This window comes from Lipotes vexillifer, unplaced genomic scaffold (genome assembly GCF_000442215.2).
Source record: "Lipotes vexillifer unplaced genomic scaffold, Lipotes_vexillifer_v1.1 scaffold591, whole genome shotgun sequence".
NCBI classification, from domain to species: Eukaryota; Metazoa; Chordata; class Mammalia; order Artiodactyla; family Lipotidae; genus Lipotes; species Lipotes vexillifer.
The window spans coordinates 4,908,647-4,917,245 of record NW_006791954.1 but is presented as its reverse complement, the minus strand read 5'-3'; the positions used below and the strand labels follow the sequence as shown (position 1 = coordinate 4,917,245).

General features: G+C 50.4%; 1 pseudogene; it reads left to right on the top strand.

Annotated features, from left to right (window-relative positions):
• The first annotated feature begins 7,960 nt into the window (after nt 1–7,960).
• Nucleotides 7,961–8,599, top strand: part of LOC103084170 (methylsterol monooxygenase 1-like) — a 1,143-nt pseudogene continuing 504 nt past the window's right edge.

The window sequence follows — 8,599 nt, the reverse complement described above, 5'->3', positions numbered from 1 at the left end:
TACAAGTAGATTGGACCCCTATTCTCCTGAATTTACAAGCATCTTGCTTAGTGTCCAGACCAGTTTTTAAGTGGCAAGGTTGCAGTCCATTTAGTGAGTCCTTGCCAGTAGTTTTAGAAATGAAATACAGAATGGAATGGAATGGGATGGGATGCAATGGGAGGGAATGGAATGGGATGGGATGCAATGGAAAATATCACTGTATCCCACATAGTAGAAGGAAAAGGAAAAGCACTGTTTCAGTTGTATATTATGTGAACTGGACACCAGCATAAAATGTATTTCTTACCGTTGGTCATGATCAAAAAGGTTTGAGAGGGCTTCCCTGGTGGCGCAGTGGTTGAGAGTCCGCCTGCCGATGCAGGGGACACGGGTTCGTGCCCCGGTCCGGGAAGGTCCCACATGCCGCGGAGCGGCTGGGCCCGTGAGCCATGGCTGCTGAGCCTGCGCGTCCGGAGCCTGTGCTCCACAACGGGAGAGGCCACAACAGTGAGAGGCCCGTGTACCGCAAAAAAAAAAAAGGTTTGAGAAATACCAGTCTAAAATAAATATTATTTAACTAATTCCATAAGCCCATAATGATAGTCTGTGATAGGAAGCACGCAGGGACAGAGTGCTATGGAGAATGGAATGGTACAAGCCCCATCTGGTCGGGGCTGGGGAAGGGTGGTCAGGGAAGTCCTCCCTGGGGAGAAGATGCTTGAGGGAGGAGGAGATGGAAGGGGTGAAGGAGGGGGAGGGGGAGAAGCTGTTAAATAGGCCTATCTTGAGAGGCCCAGCGTGGGGCAGAGACAGGCAGAGAGAACTATGTGGGCCATCTGGGAGGAAGGAGCATGGAAACTTTAAGGGAAGGAGAGAAGAGGCCTGCAGTTTGGAGAGCAGACAGGAGGATGGAATGACTTGAGGATGGAGAGGCAGGAAGGAATTCTTGTGGGGCTTGTTGGAGAGTTTGGCCTCTGAAAGGCAACAAGAAGCCACTGATGGGTTTAGTCATTCCTGTATTCAACAGCAGCTTGCCAGGTCATCCCTTGACCTGGCTGTCCTGGTTCTGGATTCACAAAGGTAAAAGCACCTGCAAGCCACTTCCAGGCCAGCTGGGGGTCAAGACAGGTAGGAAGTGGTCAAGGCAGACTCTCATCCCAGTTGAGTAAACTGGTATCTTGGGCTGGGTTTCCCCGTGGCAGACTCTACAACAAGAATGTGCATGCCAGGGACTTCCCCAGCGGTCCAGTGGTTAAGACTTAGTGCTTCCACTGCAGGGGGCGCAGGTTCGATCCCTGTTTGGGGAACTAAGATCCCACATGCAAAGCGATTCAGTTATACATATATATATTAAAAAAAAATCACACCTGAAACTAACACAACATTGTAAATCATCTGTACTCCAATTAAAAAAAAAAAAGAATGAGCGTGCCAGTCACTTACTTGGGGGGGTGATCCCAGGAAACACTGGTAGGAAAATGGAAAAGTGACACAGAGAAGGGTAGGAGCCAGTAGAGGGGGGTTGATGAGCGCCTCCCACCGGGGACCTCTAGGAGACCGCAAGGAACAGAGCTTCCTAAGGGGGAAGAGCTCTGGTTTCCATCATCTAGGTCTCATCTTTCACTGGCTGAGCCTGCTCCTGGGGACACTCCTGGCCTGTCTCTTGCACAGGCCGGGCCTGCTTCCACTGCAGAGAGAGCCATCTGGAAGAGCTGCAGGGTTGCAGTGCCAAGGGGATATGGACAGGGCACTGACCGTTTCTGCCAAAATCAACCTGTACCATGTCCAGAGCATTCTGTGGTCCCTTAACTCATCTGCATTTGATTTAGGGTGATGACCTTGAAATCTCTAACTCCAGTTTTCACTTTTCCTCTGGCCTCCAAATCCTTAAGTCAACCAACCATCAGCCAGACCTCTCCCTTTGGATGTCCCATGAGCACCTCAAGTCATCAGATCCTAAACTTAATTCATGTGAATCTCCACCCCCACCAGCAAACCTCCACCTCCAGTTTCCCTATTGGTATGAATGGAATCCCAGTTACCCAGTCACCCGAGCCAGAAACCAAATCCCTCTTCCCACTGCCTACAACCAGTTGACCACAGCCCCTCAATCCCATCACCCCTTGGTCTTCTCCATCACTCCCAGCCTGAGGGTTCCCCACTGCTTTAACCCAGATCCACATATTGGCGCCCTGGCTGCCTTTCCCACCGCCCATCAGGCCATCCCTGATGGAGCCCAGTCGAACCTTCCAAAACACAAATCTGGCTGGGTTTGTGCCCTGATCGAAATCCTTGATGCATCCCCAGCTGCCCTGAGGATGGAGTCAAACACCTCTGTGTGGCAGAAAGGCTTTCCCATCCCCTCCCAGCCAACCTAACATCCCACGCCATCATGACTACCATCACACCACATACGCTCCAACTATTCTAAATTATTCCTAGTTCCCGTGACACAAATCCATTCCTTTGCTAAATCCACTCTCTAAACTCAACATCCTCTGCCTTGTCCATCTGGCAAACAATCCTTTCAGTTTCAGCTCAACTCTGCCTCCTCTGGAAAGCCCACCCTGATTCCCCCCACGCTCCCACCGTATCTTAAACGTCCTCCTTCAGAGCAAGGACATCATGAAATTGTGAAATTGTTGTTTAACTGCTGATCTGCCTCCCCTGTGAGAGCTCTTTGAGGGCAAGGCATTATTTCATCTTTGTTTTCCTCAGAAACTAGCACACAGACTGCTCCCAGAAAACCCTCCATAAATATTGGCCAACCAATGAAGTGACCAGGCTCAGGTGACACTGCTGGACAGTGGCCGAGCTGAGATGGGAAGCTGGACTCTTTCCCACCCTCATGTCAACACAGGTGACACTGACAACAAGATGAGAAAGCACAAAGTGGCCCTTCATCTCCCTGCAAGGCGCTGAACCTTGTCAACAGGACTCGGAGTCGTCAGGACAGTGGGGACAGTTTGCACTGAGCCATCCACACTCTCTCAGGACCAGAGGCAGGGTCAGACCAATAGACAGGCTTTGAACCTGGGCAGAGCAAGGAGTTTCTATCTCACTGGGCACTACAGACAGTCTTGACTTCAGGGCCACTGGGCTCTACCCACATGGGCCAAATGGCCAGTGAGCATCGGGGCCAGAGATCTGCTGGCTGGTGGGTGACTCTGGACAAGTCGCTTCCCCTTCGTGGGTGTCAATTTCCCCACCTGTAAAATGGCAACTTGAACCAGGTCCATTCCGGCTCAAAAATACTATGATTTGGGGAATTCCCTGGCAGTCCAGTGGTTAGGACGCTGCACTTTTACTGCCTAGGGCATGGGTTCAACCTCTGGTCAGGAAACTAGGATGCCACAAGCCACATGGTGCGGCCAAAAAAAAAGTCAAAAAAAAATACACAATGATTTTGACTGTAATCCCCCCAAGAAACAAGACTGAGGGCCAAACCAGGGACTAGTGACATGGTGTGGAAGAACACAGTGTTCGGGGACGACTGCCCACTGCCCAGCCTCTGCCCTTGGCACCTGTTGCCCTAGGTGCGTCCCTTTACCTTCCGCAGTTTCCTCATCTGTAAAAGAGATAACGGCAGCCACTCTGTGAGGCTGCTGTAAAGAGAAATGCCCTGAACGACGTTAACATGCCTGCTGCACTACTTGACCCCTGGTTGATGCCATAATTGATGCGGTTTCTGTCCCCTGGTACTAGAAGACGCCTGTGGGTGCAGAGCCCGAGACCAGCTCACCTCCTCTCCTCTCTGCCTCACCCCCAATCCCATCTGTGGCTTCCCTCACCGCTAAGCTCAGCTCCTCGCCGGAGGCTGGCAGAGTCTCCAAGTGGCCAGGTGAGCGTGGTCAACCACAGACGTGACCACCCAAGATCCCAGACCAGAGTGGCAGGGCCTGGATCCACACTGAGGTCTGGGCGCTCCGAGCCCAGAACTCCTGTCACAAAACAGCAGACCCCCGTGTGACACAGGCCCACTGGCTCACTGCCCACCCACTGTCCAGCCACCCTCCCTCTGTCCCCAGGTGACCCCACCGCATTCCTGTGGTTTGGAGTTTGCTGGTGTGAGGGCACCCGAAGTCTTGGCCCCCTCCCACCAGCAAATGGGGCGGGGTCTCCAGGGGCCAAATTCTTTTTCGAACGAGATTTCCGTGGTTTCCTCAGCTGAGGCGTCTGCGGAGCAGAGAACAAACAATGTGGAATTAAATTTCTCTGTGGAATTAAACAGGCCCCACAAGTGAAGATCTAAGCATCTCTTTGGGCGTGGAGCCGACTTCACCCGGTGCCAGGCTGCACTCCCACTGCCTTCCAGCCCCAGTGATTGAGCAATCCCAGCTCCTGAGGCCAAGCACCCCTTCCCCCACCAGCAGCCTCTCCACCCCGTGTGACCTCAGAATTGTCACCAGAGAAGGGCTCCAGCTTTTAATGGATTCACCTGGGCCCCCCCCACCCCCGACCCGGAGACAGCTGGAAACCCCGAAACAGGGGCATCCTCCTGGGACATCAGCTGTGTCTGATGCCCCCACCACCACTGGGCGGGATTTCAGGATCAGGTTGCAAAGACTAGGGGAGGAGGTGAGACTGGCTGTCTCCCTGCATCCCCAGGCCCCAGCAGCATATTCTAAATGGTCAGACCCCAAAAGTCACAGAGGAGAATAGAATAAAGGTGCAGAACCACCGGCTGACTTTCCCCAATCCCCAGCCCGATACCATCTTAGACCCTGGCCAGAAAGGCCACTGTACATGTGGTCTGTCCATCCAAAAGAATATTATTCTGCCACTACTCCAGGCACAAGGTACTGATTCAGGCAACAACACGGATGAAACTTGAAATCATGTGCTAACTGAAAGAAGCCAGTCACAAAAGACCACAGGGTGTATGATTCCATTTATATCAAATATCCAGACTAGGTAAATCCATAGAGACAGAGCACAGATTAGTGGCTGTCGGGGCCTGGGGGAGGGAGGAATAGGGAGTGGCTGCTTAATGGGTCTGGAAGTTTCCTTTTGGGGTGATGAAAATATTCTGAAACTAGATAGAGGAGGTGGTTGCACAACATTGTGAATGTATCAAATGTCACTTAGGGTAAACTTTATATGTATTTTAACACACTAAAGAGAGATAGGCAAGACCCTTGCCCTGTGTCCCCAGCTGTAGAGCAATCCTGCTCTGGCCTCCCCAGGGGAAGGAGGAGTCAGAAGGTCCTAGTGGATATTCCCACCAGAGCCGTGGCCTCCCTTCTAGACCATACATGGCACACCAAGGACGATCAAGTTCCAGCCTGAACAGTCCTCAGATTCTCCAGGTTCCTTTTCCTAAAGGCAAACCACACCCTGGGCCCCAGGGCCAGGCAAGGGACAGCTATTTGCAGGGGGAGTGAATGGTATTTAGGTCATCTGGCCTGGGCTCTCCACCCCTCCTGGTGCCGGATGGAAGCAGGAATGACAAGAGAAGAGGGGTCAGACCACAGGCCAGGGACTGGGACCCAAGGGCAAGCCCTCCCTGGGCAGCTACCTGCGGGCACAGAATTCTAAATCATCAGAATTACAAATTTGGCCCTGGCCTTCAAGGTCATTATGAAGGTATATATGTCAAGATAGATGGGTAGACCATATTTGATTAACAGTTTGTAAGCTTGACTTTTGGCTTTGGAATATTTAGACTTGTGGTATTCGTCTGTATTTGTCTTCTGTTGCTGCATAACAAATGACCACAGACTGAGTGGCAGAAACACCCATTTATTAACTCACAGCTCTGCGGTGAGAAGTCTGGGTGAGTTCAACTGGGTTCTCTGCTCCCACAAGGCCAAAATCAAGGTGGGCTCTTATCGGGTGGTTCTGGGGAAGAATCCACTCCCAGACTCATTGAGATGGTTGGCAGAATCCAGTTCCGTGTGGTTGTAGGACTGAGGTTCCCATTTCCCGGCTGGCTGTCAGCTGAGAGTTACTCTTGACTGAAATCCTTCTCGTGCTTTCAATCTCTCTAACGTCCTATTCTGCTACCAGAGAGGAGAAAATGCTCTTCCTCTTATGAAGGGTTCATCTGATTATGTCAGACCCATCTAATTAATCTCCATATTTTAAGGCCAACTGACTTGGGGCTTTAACGGTATCTGCAAAATTCCTTCATAGAGTACCTAGATTTGTTTTCTGTTTTTTAAATTTATTTATTTATTTATTTATTGGCTGCTTTGGGTCTTTGCTGCTGTGCGCGGGCTTCCTCTAGCTGCAATAAGCAGGGGCTACTCTTTGTTGCCGTGTGCGGGCTTCTCATTGCGGTGGCTTCTCTTTGTTGCGGAGCATGGGCTCTAGGCACACGGGCTGCAATGGTTGTGGCACGCGGGCTCAGCAGTTGGGGCTCATGGGCTCTAGAGCACAGGCTCAGTAGTTGTGGCACACGGGCTTAGTTGCTTCAGGGCATGTGAGATCTTCCCGGACCAGGGCTAGAACCCGTGTCCCCTGCATTGACAGGCAGATTCTTAACCACTGCGCCACCAGGGAAGTCCCCCTGGATTTGTTTTTGATTGAGTAACCAGGGGATGGGGTCTTAGGATGGGGGCATCTTCAGAATTCTGCCTACCACTGCCTCCTTTTGAAATATCCCCCCAGGCCTTGAAACTGTTAGTGGGAGCCTGTTCCAGCCCAGCATGTCCAGCTCTTTCTACCTCAGGATTTAACTCATGGGAACTTTGCTTAACCTAGAGCAAGAGTGGTCGACATCTGTGATACAAATGCCACCCTTTCTCCTTCAAGGACTTGATGAAATACCACCTCCTCCGTGAAGTCCTCAGCCTGAAACCCAGGCCGAATTAATCTCCCCCGGACAGCACTTTGCTGGTACCTCTCCTCTATGGCACATCCCAGCCTGCTTTAGGGTACAGCTGAGAGCTCTGAGTCCTCTCCAGACAAGGAGCCACCTGGGCAGGGGCCACTGGACATTGGACACTGTGCCAGGCCTAGCAGGGACCCAGAGAGATGAATCAAAACCATCCCTGCCTTGGAGGATCCCTCACAGTCCAGCAGGGCCAACGAACCTAGTATGCCCATCACTGTACATACCTTCCAAACACCCTGTGATGCGCATACATTTACAAGTGAGGAAACTGAGGCTCAGAAACATTAATCAATTTTCCGAGTCACGTGGTCCATCTATGGGAGAAATTGGGTGTCCGGCTCCAGAGACTAAACCTGTAACTCCCACACTAAAAAATCTTAAAGAATTTGGGAATTCCCTGGCGGTCCAATGGTTAGGACTCAGTGCTTTCACTGCTGAGGGCCCGGGTTCAATCCCTGGTGGGGGAACTAAGATGCCACAAGCCACATGGCATGGCCAAAAGAAAAAATCTTAAAGAATTCAAACCCCCTGACTTCTCATCTGGGGTCAGACACTGTTACTCGGGCTGTCACCTGCTGTACCCACTCCAGCGTTTCCATGGCTTCACTTATAAAGATGTCTTTCTCACACAGGTGAAATGGGCATAGGCTCTGTTACTCATAGCTCTTCAGGAACTCAAGCCGCTTACAGCCCACTGTAGCAAGGGCCTTGCCATCCTCCCCTGGGTCCCCCACATCCGGCCACCGGACAGGGGAAGAGAGTGAGCCACGGTGAAGTTTTCAGAGGTCAGACCAGGACATGGCATGGTTTACATTTCTTCAGCCACATTCCACTGGCCAGAACTCAGCCCATGATTCTGTCTGACTGCAGGGGAGACTGGGAAATGTAGTCTTACTATGTGCCCAGGTGGGAAAGGAATTGAATTTGAAGAACAGACACATGGGTGTTGCCATGAATGCCACACGCTTTGGCCACATGTGGCTCCAGGGGTGCTGTATGCAAAGGGCTGCCTGGTACCGTCGGTGACAACAGAACTAAGCTCAAGAAGTGAAGACAGGAGTGCCTAGCGATGCTCCAGAGGCGGTGGCCGCAGACCCAGCGGTGTGCAGAATTATAAGGCTGTCTGCTGCGATTTGAAAAATGGCAACAAATGAAAGTATCAGCATCTTTAGTTCAGCATCCCTGGCTGTGGGATATGGAGATTCACTTTTACCTGAGAATCCTCTGCAGAAACCATTTTAAAATGCTTGGAACTATATGTTGAATAATTATACAAAGTTCCAGATTGCAACATGGGGATCCCTCATAGTTCATGAGGTCCTTTATTTCTTGTTCTGTTTACCTGGATTTTTGTTTCAATTTATACCTTACATGAAAAAGTACAAAATTCAAAAGGATAAACCAGAAACGTGGGAAAAATCAATGGAAATATTTTAAAGTGCTTCTCTTTAATCATTTTTGTATCCAGCTTCTTTGATTTGTGGAACCTATTATTTTACAGAGTATTTCAATATTCCTTATGATTGGGAAACAATGCCAAGATGGTACATGCTTTTGGCAAGATGCTTTGGCTGCGCAGTGATTGAGGATACCTGGCACTATTTCCTGCATAGGCTCTTAAACCACAAAAGAATACATAAGTATATTCATAAAATTTGTCATGAGCTTCAGGCGCCATTTGGAATGGAAGCTGAATATGCACAGCCTCTGGAAACCCTAATTCTTGGAACTGGATATTTCACTGGAATCATGCTTTTTTTTTTTTTTTTTTTTTTTTTT